The 21,261-nt window shown below is 38.3% G+C and overlaps 2 protein-coding genes across 2 annotated transcripts in view; one reads left to right on the plus strand and one right to left on the minus strand.

The window, feature by feature from the left end:
- Positions 1-21,261, plus strand: part of LOC145940360 (uncharacterized) — a 96,621-nt gene that overhangs the window by 23,402 nt on the left and 51,958 nt on the right. Inside the window, exons 3-4 of the mRNA XM_083045418.1 lie at positions 14,846-15,105; positions 15,239-15,282. The gene's annotated coding sequence lies outside the window, so the exon portion shown is untranslated. The remainder of the gene's footprint in view (positions 1-14,845; positions 15,106-15,238; positions 15,283-21,261) is intronic.
- LOC145940367 (uncharacterized) overlaps positions 1-21,261 on the minus strand; it is a 278,019-nt gene that overhangs the window by 7,691 nt on the left and 249,067 nt on the right. The gene's annotated exons all lie outside the window — the stretch shown is intronic.

Consider the following 21,261-nt stretch of genomic DNA (forward strand, 5'->3'; position numbering starts at 1 on the left):
TAAAACTTTCCTCATATACTTATGTAAACGCTGGCTTCGGTTTCTATAAACAAACTTTGATTTAGGGAGTCCTTACGTACTTTCTCGATACCGGGCCTTTAACGAACGGAAACCGATACGACGCGACGGTAGAAAATATTATCCTCACTTGCTGCGAAACCGACGTTGCCGCTTTAGCCTTCGGCGACTAATTATTTCGCTTAATTAAAGTGAAACCTGATGCGATCCCCTCGCAAACGAAATAACGCCTCCGTAATCGCGTTCTACTCACCCGTCTCACTCTGCTCTTACCTGGATTCATTTGCGTGGCTAATCGTTTAGTTTGTTAACTCTTCGTGTCACACACTTTGGCCATATTAACGCTTCTTGCTTTATCTACACGTTAAGACACGCACGTTGTGATATAGATAGATTGAATAATTTCTTTACTTATAAAATTGAGATTTATTATTATTTTGCATTTTAATTGAAAGATTATTGCGGAGTTTTAATTTGAAATAATAAGTACACATATACATACGTGTAATAAGCACTTGTGATTTTTTAAATATTTATTTTTATATATTTTTAAAAATTAGGAACAAAAATAAATATGTACAAATATTTATATTTGTAAAAATTAATTACAAATATTTATATTTTGTTGTATAAGAAGAAAACTTACGATTGAGCATTTGTGAATTGTATGACAAATTAAATATTTGGGTCCATTATAATTTTTTTTTTATAAATTTCTCCGTAATTTTAATTAATAAAATTTACGATGAAAGATAGGCAGCTTTCGCCTTTGCGCTATTATTTAAGCGCTATACATGTAATACCCTCGATGAAAAGATGGAAACTTTTCCAGATGTTCAAGGTATAATCGAGTTACCGAGCGGCAACGCGACTGTATTATCATTTCGCAAATTGTAGTTTACTTTTAGAAATATCCTGTTCTATTCTAGGGGGACTCCACCACTGTAAATAATAGCACCCTGACATTTTGCGGGGTACGTCATTTTCATCGAGGTGGGAACTTTCCTCTCGTTTCCCTCGCATCGCGTTTACTATAAAATTATGGCAAAAATATATATGGAGGGTGCTTCGAAAGCAGCCCATATCTATTTTAAATGGCAGAAAAAAATGGCGTTATAATATCGGGAGCATCAGTGGTTCTTGAATTAGAAACGATTAAAAAGTAGAATTTTTTACGATTAATCTAAAGTAAAAATATAAATTAAAAAAAATAAATTATATAGGTATACAAATATATGTATATTAATAATATATAAATTAAACAATAAAAATTATGTTTTTACAAATGTTTACATATATCGAAAACTAAAAACTTGTAATAAGTTTTCGAATTTTGCGTTACAAAAAAACTTCTCCCAGCTTTAAGAGAATCGTTAAATCAAATGTCGGTAATTTCGAGACACCCTCTATCGGGATCTATTTCTCCGCTTCACCTCGAAACAAAAAACTCGATTCCCGCGTCCTCCACTATTCGCTTGATCCGTTTCTTTCCCACGAAAAGGGTCTCCGGCAGAAAGACGAGCCCGCGGGAGGAAAGAGCGAATGACGCGAATGCGGGGGGACCGAAACCGAAGGTTCCCGGAGAGAAGCCGCATTGTTTTAGCTCTCCCCGGGGATGACGCGCCAGGGAAAACCTCACGAAAACACCTTCGAAACGAGGTAGGGACGAAGGCGGATACGACACTGGTGGAAAACGGTCGGGGGTGGTAGAGGGACGAAAAAGGTATGCGGGGACCGATAAGCCTGAGAATCGATATTCGAACCCAGAGGCACGCGGCAGGGTCATTCTCATGTCAGACCGTTGATAACGAAAGTCGAAGTTCTCGGCTTGCGAGATGTGACGCTATGTCGATTACTTCTTTGTCAATTGGAAAACGAAAGGAAAAAAAAAAAAGAAAGAAAAAACTAACCTGAGAAAACAAAGATCGTCAACGATGGCCTTCCTTTTTCTCTTCGTCGCCTCGACCGAGCCTCGATGAAGTTTAAAACACTTACCCTTTTAGGTGCCCTTTTCCTTTTGCCTCTTCTTTCTCTTCGCCTGTTAGTTCGCTCTCTTTTCATTCCTTTCCTCTTTCTCTCTTTCTTTGTTCTCTTTTACGGTGCTCTCTTGCGGCGAATGAGAAACACACGAAAAGGCACCTGGCCCGGCTCGACCCGTCTCGCTCTCACCCGGCCAGTGGCTGCCGTCTCATTAGCAGGTGATTAATTAAAAATTCGTTTGTTTTCGTGGCCCGAGCCGACGGCGCCGCCCACCTACACTCGCTTGGCATGTCGAGAAATGGATACGCGCATATGGATCGTATAGACGTGAAAGATGGTACAATTAGAATTAAAAATGTCCTCCCACGTTATAGAGGCGATAGATTTAATAATTAAATTTATAGAGAAAGAAAAGAGAGAGAGGGAGAGCTTGGAAAATGTTCAATAGGTTTAATTAAATCAATGGAAATTATTTAAAAAATAGCTATACTAAGTCATTATTTTAATAATGCATTAGGTATAATTATTTTAATATAGTCCAAGTATCATCACATTTTTGTATTATTTCAATTATTATTCTGATATAAGGAGACATGAGAGAATAACAACACTTTTTGCATAATGTAAATTTTTTTCAAAAACTATATATATTTTTTCTATTTTCTCTTTAGATAATATATATAACCATGCAAAAAGAAATTAATCTACGATATAAGAGATGCTATTACGAAATATACATGCTAAACTTAAAATTGTCATTTAACATACACGATAAAAAATAAAATTTATATAAATGCAAATAAAGTCAATATAAATCAAGATGCCGATGACGAACAAAAAATTCATAAACAATTGTTTTACTCAAAGTAAATTTTTGAAGAACGCTTTGACTATTCATTTTAATCATAATCAATTAATTACTCTTTTACAGCATTCGACTACAATTTATAAGTATAATTAATATCAATGTAAAAGAGTAATAATATGATTGATGACCAAAATAATTAAAATGATTAAAAATTACAAAATTTAATAATGAATACAAAGAATTGTTTACGCGTTTTGGCTCGCATTGGTCTTATCTGCACTTACATTAAGTTTTAATAATTAAAAAAAAAACGAGTCGTAAGTTTTATTATTAATTAAAGTTTTCTTTACGTATAGCCCACTTCTGACATTTAGCAAAACCGATAAATTTATTTTTATTAGATACATACTTATATACAGCTCTAGCGTCTATATACTTACAGCATACAGCTATCATTTTGATATATACCGGGTGTCCCATTTTAAAGGACCCACTCAAATATCTCAGAAATACTGCGTTAAATCAAAAAATGTTTCCTACAAAAGTTGTAGGGTTTCGAGGGGGACATAACATAGTAATATTTATATGACCTTGGGCGGCGTCTCCAAGGTCAAGTGAAGGTGAGAATAAATTTTTTAAATGGAAACCCATATTTTTTATTATAACATCTTTTTCTAATTAATTTGAACAACTTTTATCTGAAGCATTTTTTTATTTTCTTCAAAATTCATTCTCACCTTCACTTAAGGTTAACCTTCACTAACCTTGGAGATGCCGCCCAAGGTCAAATGAATATTACTATGTTATGTCCCCCTCGAAACCCTACAACTTTTGTAGGAAACATTTTTCGATTTAACGCAGTGTTTCTGACAATGAAATATTTGAGTGGGTCCTTTAAAATGGGACACCTGGTATGTACATTGTGAATAAATGACAATTATATTTATTTACAATGTACATATATATCAAAATGATATTAACGCACATTAAACGATGTAATTGAAATGTCTTTATTCGTGGAATTTTTTCCCGAGCAGGCAAAAGAAACTAATGGAGTTTGCGCTTTGTCGTCGCGTGAGTAACGTGTAACCAAGAAATGCTTTAGTATAGGACGTTCTAAATATCCACTGCCAAATGTCCCGGCAATACGTCGCGTAGACGCTATCCCTTCGCGAATATTGTCTTGCCGCATACGCCATTTGCCGACTATAGATAATAAAAAGAGAGATTGATCGCGCTTCTTGAGCGTCCGTGCCGCGAGTGTTCCTGCCAAACGTTCCGTCCACGTCGCCGGCAATGCCAAACGCCGCGTGCAACGTTTCCAGAATCTCTCTACCATTGTTCCCCAAGATGTAGTACGGACTTTATTGTATGATATTGGGCGCTCAATATGGCCGGAGGAGGGTTTATTGCGTGGATGCTCGGATATCATTGCTTACTGCACGAACGTAGAATAAACGCGGATCGATATTGCGAAATTCATCAAAGAGCTTTTTTATCGTTAGATAAAAAAATCAGTCTTTTATACCGGATATAATTTTTTAATTAATTAAATTATTCAAAGTAATTAAATTATTAAACTTCTGCATATTTCAAAATTTCATATTTAACTTAAAAAATTCAAGCATTTTCAGGCCAAATATGTAATCCTTTTCGTCGTATGTGATTCTAATTTAAATCAAATCAATACAGCCTATATATTAATTTGTTATTGTTATTGATATATTAATTTTGTCCATTTAAAATGTCAAAACTTTTTATGGATGCTTTGATTTTTAAACAATCGAAAAAATTGAGTCGAATATTTTCAGATCGCATGGATTTGATTAGGGGCAGGATAATATATACACATATTTCCAATTGCCAATAATTTCAGTTGTACTATTTTAATCGGCTCATTTTTGTTCGTATTCCAGCCTCATTAGCGTTTTTATCGGCATTACTGTCAGAACGATTAAAAGAGCGAATTTCAACAAAGTTGCTACATTTGAATCAATCGATCATTTAAATTAATGAGGATATGGTCATGAACAGTTTTCCCGCGTTCGGAGAATCATGGAAATATCGCGCTCGGGGAAATCACTCGGACGTCATTAATGTGTTATTAATCCTTGACGGCGTAAACACCAGGCGCGTTTTATTGTTATCGAGGAAATACTTCGCGGTAATATTTAAATCGAGATATCGAGCGAAAGTTATGCAACTGCACACTGTTATTTGTAACTGTACGATAAGAAAATATTCCGAGTTTAATACGCACATTTACATATTAAATCATAGTGATAAATATAAATCATCGTGTAGAAATATCTTGGAAACATCTTAATGCGTAAATCCATTTGACACGTTTCCATTTAATCCAATATTTCGACTTTAATAATTTTAGCTATTTCATATTTTTCCGATTTTCGCGTTGACATATTACATCGTAAGCGCGAGGATTAAACCGTGAAGTTCGTCGAACGGCGGATGAGGAGGATAAAACGCAAAGACTCATCGTGGGAGTTAAGGCGCGAAAAATTACATTAACAAACTTGAGCTACGGTACGAGACGGGAAGGTTACGTGACCTCGCTCTAAGAAAAGATAAAGAGACAGAAAGATAGAGGATGGAGAAAGAGAGATCAACAATCTCTCCCCTTCAGCCGGACGGGTTTTCGCGCGAAAGCTCGACTGCGTAGACATTCTCGAGCGAGAACTCTTCTTCCCTTCCCTTCTCCGTCCTACTCTCTTCCGGCAGTCGGAATAAGGTGGAACGCCGCCCAGGCGTCCCTAATGACTGCAGATCCGTCGCGGCGCCTGTACGCCGATGATTATAATCGATAACCCAGACAGCCTCGCACCAACTAGCACATCACCACTATTTCCATACATATACATAAACACATAACGCAACGGCTTTCTTCGTATAACGCGTACCCTGTGCAACGGAGAGAAACCAGCACACGTGTGTGATTCCCCTCACCGACGAATACGACGACTAGTACGACGACGAAGCGACCCTCTTCTCTGCATCACCGATGCCGACCTCTTCCTCTGCCGGTCTACTCGTAGCGGCCGATATAGAACCGCCGGGTTATGTTTATCGCCTCTTTACAAGCTCGTAAGCAGCTCGCGAGCTTGGCTTCTCGCTACCGCTGTTGCTGCTGCTTTAGCGGGGTCCGCGTGTGTATGTGTATGCGATTTTCCGCACATTTTCCATCTTTTTTTTTTTTTTTTTTTTTTTTTTTTTTTTTTTTTTTTTTTTTTTTTGTCTCTTAGCGTCGTGTGCTGTGTGAGAGATGTTTGTATCTTAATTAACTAGCTCCGCGTAATGTTTCCATAATATCTGAAGGATTATTATTCATACGTGAAAATCAATACTTTTTCATCGAATATATTAAAAAGAGTTAAATTAGAAAACCGAATCTTACTTTTCAATTAAATTTATTTTTATAATCTTTATAACTTTAATAATAATCTATTTTGATTTGCAATAATAGGTTCGACAACTTATCATCGCTTATAGAATATTAAAAATTCTGAGCCGTTATTTTGGACATAGTATCCAGTTTTCGAATATTATAAGTACTGATATTTCAGTTTTTAAAGCTTACAGCTTTGCAGCCTTTGCAGCGAAATAAATTTTAGCATATAATTGATATATATACATACACACATACATACATTTATTCATTGTGTCGCAGGGACAAAGCTTGACGCCTGTTAGCGAAGTGTCTTCTAATCGACACTCTCTCTTTATAGAAAGTTATTCGGTACACGTCGTTGATATCGCCGAGTTGCGACCCTCCTCGGAAGCGCGACTTCCTCATTTGTTGTTGGCTCAAGGCGATGAAGATGAGGATTGCTCGTGTTTATCGCCTGCTTAGCTTAGTCTCCTAAACGATAGTCTGGCTTCCTTTTGTCTCTGCCTGTCGACAAGTGCCTAATAATGTGTGCACGTGCATACGATTTTGCGTAGTTTCGACGTTGCGACCAAAGTTGCTTTCTTGAAAGATTATGCACCATTTTGTGCGTTTGGTAGATTAACGTTAATTCGAGATGGAAGTTATCAAATTATAAAATTTTAGATGCACATATCTTTAGAAATTTGTAATATTGTAATTTCTTTTATGTATATGAATTTCGCATAAATTCTTTTATTTTATTTTATTTTTTTCAGAAAGATGTTTTACAATAGATATATATACACACATATGCATATACGAATTTTTAAAAAATTTTTAACAATGGCGAAAAAATAATCAAATAAAAAAATTTTGAAAGAATAGAAAAAGTATTTATTACGGAAATATTTTATTTTATATATTTAATACACATACATTTATCATATTATCTTTATGACTCTAATTAGATTAAAACTTTGCAGTTTTTTTTTCTTTTTTTTTAAACAAGTGTAAAGGCATTTTCTGGCCAACCGGCCCTAGGAACGCTTTCAAAGAAAACCATATCTTTATCAAGAATGGCACTCATTTACGCCACAGACGTGGCCTTCCGCCCCCGCGAACTCGTTAAATGCGATGAGAGGGAGCACTGCTAATGTTTATCGTCTTTGCTTAAACTTTCCTGATCATCTCCTTCTATGTGTATATGTATTTAATGACGTACAATAGTTTGAAAGAAAATTATACGCGAAAAAAATAGAATTCAGTTTCACATAATCGATTTCGATTTTTTTATTAGCAGAAATTTTCAGCGATATAATTAAAAATCTGCTTCATTCTTTACATATTACGTTTATATTAATATAAAAAAATTGATTATTTTTCAATGAAAATTGAAAATATAATTATTATGCAATTCATTATAACATAAAAATAGCTATATATATATCTACAAATTTGATTTTATACGATGCGATTTGATGCGATATGCAATAAAAACAAAAGATTTTTGTGTCTCTTTAAAAAATTTAAATCTCACGTAAGAATTATATCAAAAATGGTATATTATTCATTCATATTATTTGAAATCAAAAAGCAAATGATAGGGGATATCGTCATTGAATTTAACTATGGTCAAGCTCAACACCTCTCATCGACGCGTCTTTGGTGCCATAATTCCGTCGGCTTCGGTATTAGTCGGTCCCATTTAACGGATCGATCTTCCCGCAAGCGGGGGGGGGGGAGTGCGCGGGGGCAGGAAGGGGGAAAAGAGGAAGCCGGCGGGCAGGTCGTTCGAAATTAAATTTAATGGGGTGAATTAGAGCCGGGAGGCCGCGGCTCGTTCGTGAATCGGGCGTCACGTGGAACACACGCGGGACGAACAAACGAACGGGCACGCGAACCGGTGCAGACGAAAACACGTACGTCCCTCCGAATAACGTAATCGCCAGTCATCCGGGCTGGTATCGCTGGCTTATGGCGAAGCCATCGTTTCCCCCTTGATCCTCCACCCCATTTCCCCGCTTCGTCCTTTCTCTCTTCGCGTAAGCCCCGGTACAACGCTGTCGGGACTCTCTATGAAGGACGAGCCCGAAGGGAGACAGAGGGTTACAGCGAGGAAAAGAGACAGACAGAGGGGGTGAAAAGGGGCGAGGGTCGTGAGCGGGGGTGCGAGTCGAGGACTCGTATGCCCCCGGGGTTTACAGCTGTCGTGTACCCAACACCTCTTTTTTTCTTCTCTCCCTCTCCTTCCTTCTCTGTTTCAACACGAGGATAGACCGACACACGCATGCACGTGAAATTGTCCGCGCATGTAGGACCGCGTATTTCTTGCGCAACGTACGGAACGGCGCGACGTTGCATGGCCGGTCAACATTTCTCCAGCGCGTGTCGTGGATTCAGGTAAATTTTTGTAAAAAAAAAAGTTTTACTGATTCAGCGATGTAAGCATGAACGTTATGATAACAACCGCGGTACGTGAGGAAATTTCGGAAATCTGATAGTAAAATCTTTTATAATTTTGCCCACCGAACTGCGTTCAATAGTATTAAACCAAAAGCAATTTCTTTTTTGTTGCTTATACGTGTGTGTATTATTAATATATGGAACTTATATATTAAACTTATCGAATTCTATTTACACATATTGTGTCAACAAATATATCAAATTGACAAAAGGACATGTCACGTAGGACACGAGCTCGTTTATGCGCAATTCCTTTCCAGAACGGGAAGGCTTTCCGGGGAAGGTCAGATATCTGTCTGCAGTTCGAACATAGTCAGGCCTTCCCATCAATTCAGTAACGTAGGGGAGAGGAAGGGAAGAGAGCGAAGGGCGGTTTTACGGTACGTAGTGCTCCGTGGCAGGAATCAGGGCGAGTTCTATCCGTCCTCGGCCCCGAGCTGGCGAGCGTCGACGAGGGATGACTGGGGGGTTACCGGGTGGCCGGGGGATCGAGGGTTCGTAATAGAGGCTTGCTATAGCGCCATGGGATTATTGAGTGCGGGAGGGCGGCTCCCGCAGGCTGAAAAGTCCCGGGACCCGGGCGCCCGTTTGCCACTACCGCAGGTTTATGATTCTGCGGAAAGAGATAGAAATAACGATCTAGCATCGAATTATTGCTAAAAATCCGCGAATTACCGAACTTAACTATAAAAGCGCTATTTAAGTTAACGCAAAATTTTTTAAATTCTATTAAAAAATATTATTAAAAATTTATTCAAGTCGTAACGATTTGTAATTCTTCAATTTTGTAAAATATTATATATACATATATCCCTGCAAGTTTTGATTATATATTTTGAATACATAAAAAATTTTTAGCACAATTTGTAAAATAGTGGAGAAATCGCGATAGATGCCAGAAAAGATCTTTTTTAGAATGTGTGTCTGCCCTCGCTTTCTCGAGGAGAGTCTGCCATGAATCAAAATTAAAGTCGCTTTATCGTAAATTTTCCTCGGCCGACTTACATTCGCAGTCACCTCAGCTGGCTCCTCTCTCCAGGTCTAAGCAAGGCAATTAGTCACCCGCCTTGGCGATGATAAAACATAAAAATTACCATCGTCATTTCTCAAATTTTTTCCCACAAATCCTTTGAATCTGATGGCACTGAAATTGGAGAAACACAAAGTTTTAAATGTTCCAAATACATCGAGGTCAACTGCAATGTAGACTTATTCATAATGTCTCGCGTGTATTTGTCTTATACTTAAATATTACGCTCTCTAATGACATTTATAAGTACGATTCTATTTAAGGTTCTTATTCCTCTTTTTTCTATCGAAAAAAGTCCTCATTAAATTTTTGCAAAACACTGGATCATATATTGTCGAACATTAACGTAGTAATATTATTCAGATTGTTGTAATTAATAATGTAATATCTATAATTAGTAGGTAATTCTGAGATTCGTCCGTAATAAATACATACGCAAAACTGTGAATTTATCGAGAAAATATTCATAACTAATTCGGTCTAAAAATACATTTTTCAAATAATACGAATTACAAAGAACATATGTATAATGTAGTATGTATGTGTGTATATACATACATGTACGAAAATTCAGAAGGAATGCTTTATTAATCACCATACGGAGAAATCGTATTATTTCATTTTTCATGAAACTCAATCCTCTAGAGATAATGCATATTTACTGAGTCTCGGATAGACCACGGCGGGACGCTCACGAGCACGTCCATCGAAAGGGTTAACGATTTGATTTCCGCAACGTTGGCTCGGTGACGTCGCCTTAACCGCGAAACCACGACCCGACGGCGCGCACCCCTAAAACCACCGTCGCCCTCGGAAGTTTCGCAGATCCCAGCGTAAACATCCCTCTTCTCGCTTCCTTCCCTCCCCCTCGCAAACCCCCTCGAATTAGCGTTGGCGGCGGCAAACGCTACCGACTAACCGGTGCGCGCCCGCGCGCACGCTGTCGTTTCCCGCGTTCTCGTTAATTCGTAAAATAGTCGAACGGTTCTCTTCCATGCCGATGGTTCGACTGGTGGTGCGAGTCTACGTCGAGAGTTGGAAAAGGATGGGAGATGGGACGAAACGGGGGGCGATGGCGACGCAAATGCGCGAGGCGCTTAATTAAAATGTTTAACACAGCCGCGAGTACGCGACGTCGAAGCGCGAAACTTAATTAAATTGGTTATGACAATAAAAATAGAGGTGGGGCGCGGTAGCGAGAGAAGAGGCAGAAGAAGAGGACAGTAAAACGAGCAGAGCGCTTGTTTCTCTCTTTAGAAAGAGGAGAAGAAGAATGTGAGGACGAGAGTAACGGAGAAAAAAACGGAGCAATAATAGAAGAGGGAAAATGCGAACTGAATTTTGCGTGCTGCATATATTCGTGTATCGAGTAAAGGTCTTAAAGAAAATGTCATTTCGGGATAAGATATTAATGACGAAACTCTAAAAGAACGGTATAATTATTTCAGTGATAAAATTAAGTTATCTGACGTTGAAAATTACGAAGCTTCGAGGGTGTAAACAGTCTCACTTCCCAATTAAGTTTAATTGTATTTTGCTTCAACAATAATTTAATTTGCCTTACTTGAAGTATTTTGAAAATTAGGAACTTATATATGCGTCTCAAAGCTGTTAATCTTTCATGTAATTTTCACACAAATTATCTGATAAATCTGTTGCATTTCGTATATGAATCAAAATAGATAATATTAGATGCACGTGTAACGGAACAAACTTAGAGTGAATACCGAACTGTAGGTGGATGGATGAAAGAAGGAAACAGTCATGTATATATCATCAGCTTTCCATCGTTCGTGCAAGTAAAGAATGAAGGATGAAGGATAAAGACCGAGACGGACGGTTGGACGAAGGGCGCCAGAGGAATGGACGTACAGTACACGACGGGACAGTCGCAGGATTTGCGAGATGTCACTGCGAGAATACGTGCAATTGAACTTTTCAACCCCGATGGCCTTCTCCCTCCCGTCCCTTTTGTGAGCCACCCGCGCTTCCCCTTGCCTGCCCTTTCCCCGTTCGTCCTACGTCGATCCCCATTTACTTCGTCGCCCTCGAATTCTCCGTCCGGCTTGTTGCCTCTGTTCCTGGTCCCCTCGCTTCGATCCCTCTTTTTTTTCCGTCGCAGCGTACTTTTTCTGTCTCGCCACTCGCGCCCAGGGGGACCCCGCTCTATCTCTTTCATCCTCCGCCGCTACTCCCGCCTACCTTCCTAGTCCGTTCAGTCTTTTGTCACGGCGCCCTTGTTCTCGCGCTGTCCCACTCTATTTGCCACCTCCCTCTCCCGTCGTTCCATCATCCCTCAAAGCCGTAGAGTCTAACCGATGACATATACATATACAGGGAAAGAGAGAGAGAGAGAGAGAGGAAGAGAGAGGGAGAGACAGAAAGAAAAAGAGAGGGCTAGTGGTGCTGTTTACGGCGTTTCATAGTGTCAGTGTGATGGTGGGATGGCAACGATGGTGGTTGTATGGCGCCCACCCGAGCATCGTCTCCTCCCTAAATCTCCTCTCTTTCCCGCTCTTTTCCGCTGTTCCTTTTTTTCCCTTTCGCTACAGCGCGCGGAATCCCAGGGTGGGATTTGCAGAACCCGGCAAATATGCGCCCGATAAAGGCAACCCGCCCGCGGTCGAATTTCTCTCTCTCTCTCTCTCTCTCTCTGCAGCGATTACCTGAGGCTCTCGCGACGATCATATCCTTCCGGCGGCGAACTTGCAGGTTTTACCGTCGTGGTGGGATTTCCATCCCGTCCACCGGACGACGAGCTGGAAAATGCCTCGCCGATTTTTCGATTGGCTTATCCGCCGAATAAGTGATGTCATTAAAACGTTAATCGCGTCCTGCGACCCCAGGCAGTTTTTGTGAAATTGGTATTCGTAAAATCTCGTTTAAAGGAGCTTCGAATTAAGACATAAATTGCGTTTAATGTCGAGAATTTGGAAAATTTTGTACATGTAGTTCGTATAAATTATCAAACGCGTAAAATATTCTTCAAAGATTTTTGTAAGGAAATTCTTGAAGACAAATTTCTTTTAAGTAACTATTATCACTCTGCTCTAAATTATTACATTATTATTATACATATATATATTTTTTAATTCTTAAAGGAATACTTGATTGCTACGTAAATTTTTACCTAAAATGTTACTTGACGTATAGATATTATTTAAAAAAATAGCCCTATAGCCCTATAGATGTAGATAGATTATGTATAGATGTTAAAGATGTGTAACGCTATGCGGAACACGATATACATATAGTCTAGCAAGACAGAATAATTTTTGCTGACCAGCGTTTTCTTCGGTATCCCGCGACAAGATCGAAGCTGATCCCACCTTCGATGTAACTTTCAAAATCCTTTATCTGACATCTGTGTCAAGGGGAAATTCCTCTGATCCTCGAGATACCTACTGTTCTCGACTTTCCACCTTTCTGCCCCCTACCCCCTCTGTAATCCTTCTGTATTGTCTGCGCAAGCATTTTCCTAGTTTTCGAGAAACAAATAGATTTTGAAAATGCTGTCAGAAAGCTAACAAGGAGTCATTATGCTAGAAGTCTTTTGATATTTTGATCGATGACAAAATTTGGAAAATACCTGTCTAGCAATCTATATCCTGTATTTTTGGTATGCGAAGAAACTGAAAGAGCAAGATAGATAGTAGTAAGAACAAGTAAAGATTAGAATAAGTTATCGAGAGTTATATATTTATATAATAAAATCTTTTTATTAAATTGTTTTATTAAACTGAAACTGTACATTTAAAGAATTATAAATAAATATATTTCTCGTGTCTCGCGCAAGAAAAGTCGACGCGGTAATAATTATTTATAATAATAATTAAATATTTAATATGTGTCGAATTTAGACGTGTCAACTTATATATATATCAATGAACATCGCTCGAAATATATTAATATCGATATTATTATCCACATCTGTTAAATTCGTTATTTGTTATTATATGCTTATTTTGTAAATCGATTGCGCAACGGTAAATCGACCGTTTTCAAATACAATGCGGTTGATAATGAGAGCATGCATCCTTTAACACGCGACCACGTGTCTTAATTGAAATTAATCATCCGCCGGTCGCGCAGTCGTAAATCATAACGGAGCCGACGTGCGCGCAGTCGTGGCGCCGTGACATTTCAATAAGTCATTCATCGGTACGGACGGTTAATCCCTACGACCGACCGGTTCTGAACATATTCCGAGGTTGTGGAATCAAGACCCGCGAGAGATCCCACGCGAGCGATCTCTTCGTGGTGTCACGGGCCGACAGTGAATGATCGTTCCGAGAGCAACGTCTCGTCCGAGGAGAGATCCTTCGGATTGGCGTCGTCTCCTATGTTCGTGGCAAAGAAAACTGGCGAATCACTATCGCGATACGGCCGCCGACTGAATGGCAATCGTTGATTCAAGAGATTCCGCTTGTACACCTTGATAGATACTTGATTACACGCGCAGTAGACGAAAGATAATACGCGATATTAATCAAATTGTCGGCTACCGACTTTAACTGCTCGAGATTTCGATGAGAGCACGAAGCTCTCTTTCGACAAACTTTTAATTTTTATTCAGTATCAAATTTAATAAATTTTAATGGGACGTTACGCGATTTAATTAGAAACATTATATGCCACAATACAAAAAGGTATTGAAAATTCTTACGTATTATTGATATTTAATTTTTATCTCCAACTAGAACAACACAAGCGCGCGCTACGCGCGCACCATTCTTCAATTTTGTATTAAAAAGAATGATATTTAAGAAAAAAATAATAGTTTGTTTAAACTCGATTAAAATATTTTTTCACAGAAATCAGCTGATTAAAGCGTTAATTTGCTAATTAAATTTTAAAATAATAATATGGTAAAAAATTTAAATAGTAATATGTTGTAAATAATATGTTATAATTTATAATACCTTATTCTTGATTAATATTTTTTAACAGAAAAAAAAATCAGCTGATAACTGTCAAAAATATTATAACACATTATTTAAAACATATTATTATTTTAATTTTTATAACATATTATTTTAATAATTAATTAGCAAATTAACGCTTCAATCAGCTGATGTCTGTCAAAAAATATTAATAAAGCGTTAAATTTTAAAATAATATGTTAAAATAGTAATGTTTTATTTTATTTTATTTGTTACAGGTAGCATTGCTGATAAGCTGCGCGCGAGTTTGACTGCGAGATTCTCGAGTGTCGAACAAACGTTGATTCGTGCGATTATAGTTTTCGCATCGTTATTTCTCATTGCAAGTGCAATGCGCGAAATACGCGTGTGTCTCACGTGTCGCGTCGGGAGTGCCGTGTAAAGTTTCGCGTGTCGGGAGTGCCGTGAGTGTTACCATGAACTAAGAGAGGAGGAGAAGGCCCAGGGAGGCATCGGGCGACAACGGGGCAACCATGAGGTAAAACCTAAAAACATTTTTTTCTAAACTATATTGAGATATTCGACCGTTTCCAGACTATCAAAACACCTGTACACACACACACACACACACACACCCATGTATATACATAATTTGAATATTTTGTTTTCAGATCAATGTGTGCTGTGTACTACAATTCCGCTATTGCACGGACCGGTGAGTGAAAAATTGTTTACTTCGATCGAGTTAAGAAAAATATTATAACATCCCTTTCTTAAAAATACATATTAAGTCCATTCTCGCAATATTACATCTTTTCCACGATGCTTATTGAGACTGTCTTTTTTAGAAAGTTATTGTTTCTAATGAGACAAATTAATATGACAGCAAATAAAAAAAATTGCGATTGCATAATTAATTTGAAGCAGAACTAATAGTAGTGTTTAACTAATATTTGAAACACTATACTATTCCGAACTTTATATTTTTAAAGCTGCATTCTAAACTTAATTTTTTATTTTAAGAATATGTATTTTGCCCTTATCTTAATGCATATATTTCGAATATGTTATCCAATTATTTCGCGTATTATATAAAATTTCCAAGTATCAAGTGGGAAAGAGCCAGTTGTCCTCTATTTCTCAGCTTTCGAAATAAGTTTTTTGATTTGCGGAGAGTATCAAAGTTTTATATATATATAAAATATATATAATCGAAATAACGTAGTAACGAAATGCGCGTGTGTGTACAATGTGACACTTGAATTATTCGCGAGAGAATAAGCGAATTATACACACACACACACACACACACCATATATACCTATATACATATAATTCGTTTACTTTTTCGCGAATAATTCAAGTGTCATATCGTGCACGTGTTTCGTTACTACGTTATTCATAATTTAGCGATCGCCACGTAGAATGCGCGCGTAACTGAGTTTTTAGAGGCGATAAATAAAACTAAAGGTATACGTAGAATGTGTGTGTGACGCGCGATGTGCACGGGACGATCCGATTGATCGGTGAAAAGCGGAACGATCGGACGCGCACATACGTCGAAACCAATCGCATTTGCCGCTCCCAGGAGACCACTGGGTGACCGTGCCGTGCCGCGCCACGCCGAAGGTAAATATTATTCGAATTCGTTGTGCACGGCGCTATTAGGCCGCCGCTCGCCGACGCGTTAATCTCCCAGGGGCTAACGAAACACAGGTCGGCGTTATTAGTGCCGAATTTAGAATTAAGCGCGACCGCGCCGCGCCCCAACCTCTGTTTCTCTCGTCCGTCCCTTTGTTTTCGCAAAAGGGCGGGAAGGCCCGGGAACTGTGGAACAATGCTGGTAATTCTTTTGCCGCTCCGCCGTCGACTTAGCGACCGTTCCATCCTGAACCTGCTTTTTCATCCTGCTTCACACCGGCAATCATTATTTTGTACAATAATTCGAACTGCTGCGGTGTCCTCAAAATTTTTCGAGAAAAAAATTCTCTTTTACAAGATATATAAGAAAAGAAAAATAGTTCCTTATTCTTCGAAACAATAGTTATACCTAACACTGAACATTTGAGAATTCTTTCGAAAGAAATTCCTTATAAACAGATACCTTTATTCTTCATTTAGTTGAACATATATTTATGGATGCAGAATTTATGACTGTACATTCGTAACGCATATTTCAGATGATTTGAAACGTACTATATAGAAAACTAACATTTCTATTTCGTGATCGATTACATCAAAATATATTTCTTCGTTGGAAATTACGAGAAATTCACCGTCATTTCAGAGTTCGTGGAAGATCGCGTCTCACGAGGGATCGTCGAAATATTTGGCAGATCTCGGGGATAATCCCGGATGTCCCGAAACTTACTTGACGTCATCCGGGAATATCGCACAGCCGATATTCGACCAGGGTCTCGCTCGCTCGCACTTAAGTGCTGCTTAATTCGCGGCTCTAATTACGAACCCTAAACCCGAGCGTGGCTTTTGCGAAAATGTGACTGATTACGGGATTGTCTAAACATTAACCCTCAATCCATAAAATTATGCACGCTTTTTTTCTCTTCTTTTAAAGGAATTTAGTAAACGCTATTAAAAAAATATTTTAAAGCGATTAACAAACTATCGGAAAATGATTAGGTTTTTGATCGACTTTAATGAACTAAAATAATTATCTATTCTGGAAAAAAGTTTAGTAGCGATGATGTTCTTATTACACACGTGAGCGACGTTGCTAGAAAAGAGCGACGAAAAAGGTCGAATCTGAGAGCCCTTTCTCACGCGGCGAGAGCGGAATCATCCCTCGACGGAATAAAATCAAACCAGAATCACGCCGCGCTCACCCTTCCGATCTCGGAAGATTCAACCCCTACACATCCCGAGCCATCGTCCAGCATCGCGTTTAGCCCCCCTTTCCTCTCCCCTCCTTTTTCCTACTCTCGTTCGCGAGGAACGGGCCAAAGCTTGACCGTTGTCCAGTTCTCAGCATCAGCATCCCTCTCTTGTCCCGTGAGAATGCTCTGGGATCGAGAACTGGTCCAGAGGACGCGAATCAGATTCATGAAATGGAGAGGGGAGAGAGAAAAAAAGTATGAATTAGAATCGCGTACACCGGAACGAGCGCGGAAATTCTCGTCTCACGGATTCAGTCCAAGAATCGCGTTCTAATCGTGCATAGATTGTTAGCTGGATCCTCGAGCGATCTACGACGCATTTCCAAGATGTTCGAAATTGTGATGTGTTGCAAACTGCGAGATGATGTTTAAGAACATTCTCGGTGTTGTAACACTCGTGACGTAGACACAGTGCATAAAATCGATTGATACGTACTATGAGTTATATATTTGCCGGTCTCATTTATATTATAACGAGAATCGACAGACTATAACAATCTGCATATAGTTGATTTAGTGTTGCTTTATACATGCTTTTTTTTGTGGTGTCTGTTAGGTCATATCTCTAAAAATACGTGCCTAAAAGCGATATCAGTTCTGTTTCAAACGATATTTATACCTACTATTATTATCTGGCTTTCCAATCGGTGATCAGATCTCCTTGATACATGATCCATTGATGCCATTGATATCCGTCTATGACATAATAATCGATATTCGTGAATTGCAATAATATTGAACAATCTAGAAAAAATTACAATGTCTGCTAAATATGTTTTGGCAGATTTCTGCATTTGAAAAAATATAAAACATTGTTTTATTTTAATTTCCCACTATATATTCATGTGCTATAAATAAGATTGATATCGGCTTTTTTGCTTATTGTTTTATCACTCATTCATTGAGTGTTTTTTTTAATTTTCCTGTTCTATATCTTTTTTCTTCAAATATATTCTAAACGTTTGACTTAAATAATATTTTAAATAAATAACATGACGGTGGATTCATCCTTATAATTAATACTACTTAATGTAACAATATATAATCGATATACTTTTGTATATACCTTCCTTTATATTAATTTGCCGTATCTAATTCTTTGTATTTTTTCCAATATTTCGTTCTTAATGTCTCTTCGTTATTAATATTGCAATATATTTAAAGGTTGTATACGTATTTAAATTTTGTGTTTGGTCAAAAATATTTTAACATACGATTGTTAGAGATAATGCGTTTTTTAAATAGATACTTTTAATAGTTTTTTTCCCTGAATCCCGCTAGAGATATTCTGCAAGTAATCTATTTTGATATAATTACGCCGTTGAAAGCGAAGTAACCATTAAAGCTGTATCACTGCCGTTCGCGATTTTTCACTTTCGATTCACTTTTAATTGCTCTTCCCTCCTCTCCAGTCTGTCTTACTTTTCGAAGCGACGCTACTCATTCGGTGTAAAAAATCCATTACGTTTCTACCTTCCTTAAAAGTAGACAAGGTTTTCGCGTTTATTCTTCCGCTTTTAACAACGCTGCAAATTAACAGGATGGTCAATTGTGATCCCTGATGATCCTTGATAGCTTGATAATGAATCACTCTAGAGATTTCTTTCGATATTTTTTTACAAAATTGTTTTTTTTTTTTTTTTTTTCGGTGATTGCATAAAACCCCAGCGATAGAATCTTATCACTTTCAATTTCTAAAAAGCCTCTAAAAGAACGATTGCGTTAATTCACATGCGCGTAAGAGAAACGTTCGATGATATTCTAATCATAGTCGTTTTCCAAACGCGTCGATTCGAAATTCAAAGTTTTCCTGAAAACGTATGCTTGTCGTTTCATCCCAGTGTTAACCGTCGACAGAATTTACCTTATTGTTAGTTGGGACGTTCATAACAAGAATAGGTATAGGTTGGCGCCGCGTTTAGTCACGGTGTTCTACCAAAACGAAGACTTTACCTTCCTATGCAAACTCTCCAGGAATAGAAAGTCGAACCCTCTCTTTCTCTTACAAACGGGGGGTTTTTCCTGATCTTTCGAGAATTTCGAAGCTAAGAAAAGTTCTAAAATTCCATTTATAATATTAAATTAAATTTGTCGTTCTGTTCTATAAAACTTTTAAAAATTTAACAAGTATTTTTTATATAAATTTAATTTTGCTGAATTTATTAATTAATTGATGTGGGGTTCTTCAATAATTAAGAGTTCGATTTATATTAGACAAAGATCCTTCGCTGTTTTCGGCTTTTACAAGCCGGTGCGTGTGTTTTTGTGCATAAGTCTGTGAATTGAGAGAGTCTCTCAGTGGTTTTAAATTTTGGGCTGCACGTGAAGGAGGACCCCCGAGGCGTGGGGTCCCTCACGTGCTTTCGCTCGATTTTGCGGGGCATCCCGCCTCGCCGAAACGAGGACGTAGGAGAGGGGAGGATCGGCGCGCTGTGCCGATCCGCTCCGTAGAGGCTTTCCAGGGAAACGTGGCAGAAACTCCGGCCAAGAGGATCGTCGAGAGAAGCTTTTAATCTGCCGAGAGATTTGGACTTTTGCCAGCGGACGGTACGACTCGCAACGTGTGTAGCGTAGTGTAATGCAGTGACGTTCGTGCGCGCCGTGTATATACGCGCCGACCGTGATTGCGCGAGGAGAATGTAATTAGTGACGGGACGTTGCTGTGTGTTGATCCTTCGTAGTGGTCGTTGCTTGATACTGTCGGCTTGTGCCCGTCGCCCAGAACGGTATCCCACACCGTTTCCAAACGCCGTCGACGGACCGTGTCTGTGCCGTGTGGCCGTCCCGCTTAAGGAAAGCGAATCGTCTCTGGAACGTTCACGCGTGATTGAGCTGAATGGTTAAGTGGAAAGGTACGAATGCAATCCGATCGAGAGAATGTTACGTTGGAATTGAAGTCTGAAAGAAACTGAGGCATATAACAATATTTTTTACCATTTTAGATTTCATTTCATTACAAATTAGAATTTAGTGGAATTTAGTTACAATTTCTTTGCGTTATAGTTAGCATTGCAAAGAAAAAAAATGTCAGAATTAATATTATACAAATTATACCGTGACTTTTTTACCACAAATCGCTATATTTTAAATGCGCATAAGGATTACATTTGTGTTTTAAATGCAGGAACACGAATAGACGAGTCAAGTAGCTAAAAAATTCTATAATAAAATTAAGATAAATAAAAATTAAAAAAAAAACATACAAGACAAACGTGTTTCTTTCTAAATAAACCAACAATATTGATGTGTTTATAAGTCTCAAATCAAGAGATTAAAAATTTTTGACATTTATATCACAATATTAACATTAGTTTCGAGACTGATGCTATTCCATAATGACTTTCTAATAGTTTTATTTGTGCTTCTTCGTCCGTCACGGTCCTAAGGAAGGTATAGCTTTAAATGTCACGCTTTCATGTCCTTTTTCAAGGGATGGCTTTGTACTTTTTGACACTTGTATGTGTGTGAATGTACTGTGCATGTGTGTGAAGGATGCAAGGGCGTCGAAGAAATATCGCAAGTGTATAGACAAATTTCAATGCATTATTTTTACTCGCGCGTTCGGACGACTTTTTTGTTGCGATATTCATTCGGTCATGTTTTACTCCGACTTGCAATCTCTCGCGGCTTATTTCTCCCAGGACATTTACGTTCAAGGAGTACTTCAACGCTCACTCGAGAATGTTTCGGCTTTCAAGCTTGCTGATCAAGATAGATGATCCACTTTCGCGTGCGCGCGCTCTACAACGATCGATCGATCGTTATCGATCCGCGGCGCGGCGTCTCTCATTGAATTAATG

This window comes from Prenolepis imparis, unplaced genomic scaffold (assembly GCF_030444845.1).
Source record: "Prenolepis imparis isolate NDT839.2.m4 unplaced genomic scaffold, iyPreImpa1.0 SCAF_9, whole genome shotgun sequence".
NCBI lineage: Eukaryota > Metazoa > Arthropoda > Insecta > Hymenoptera > Formicidae > Prenolepis > Prenolepis imparis.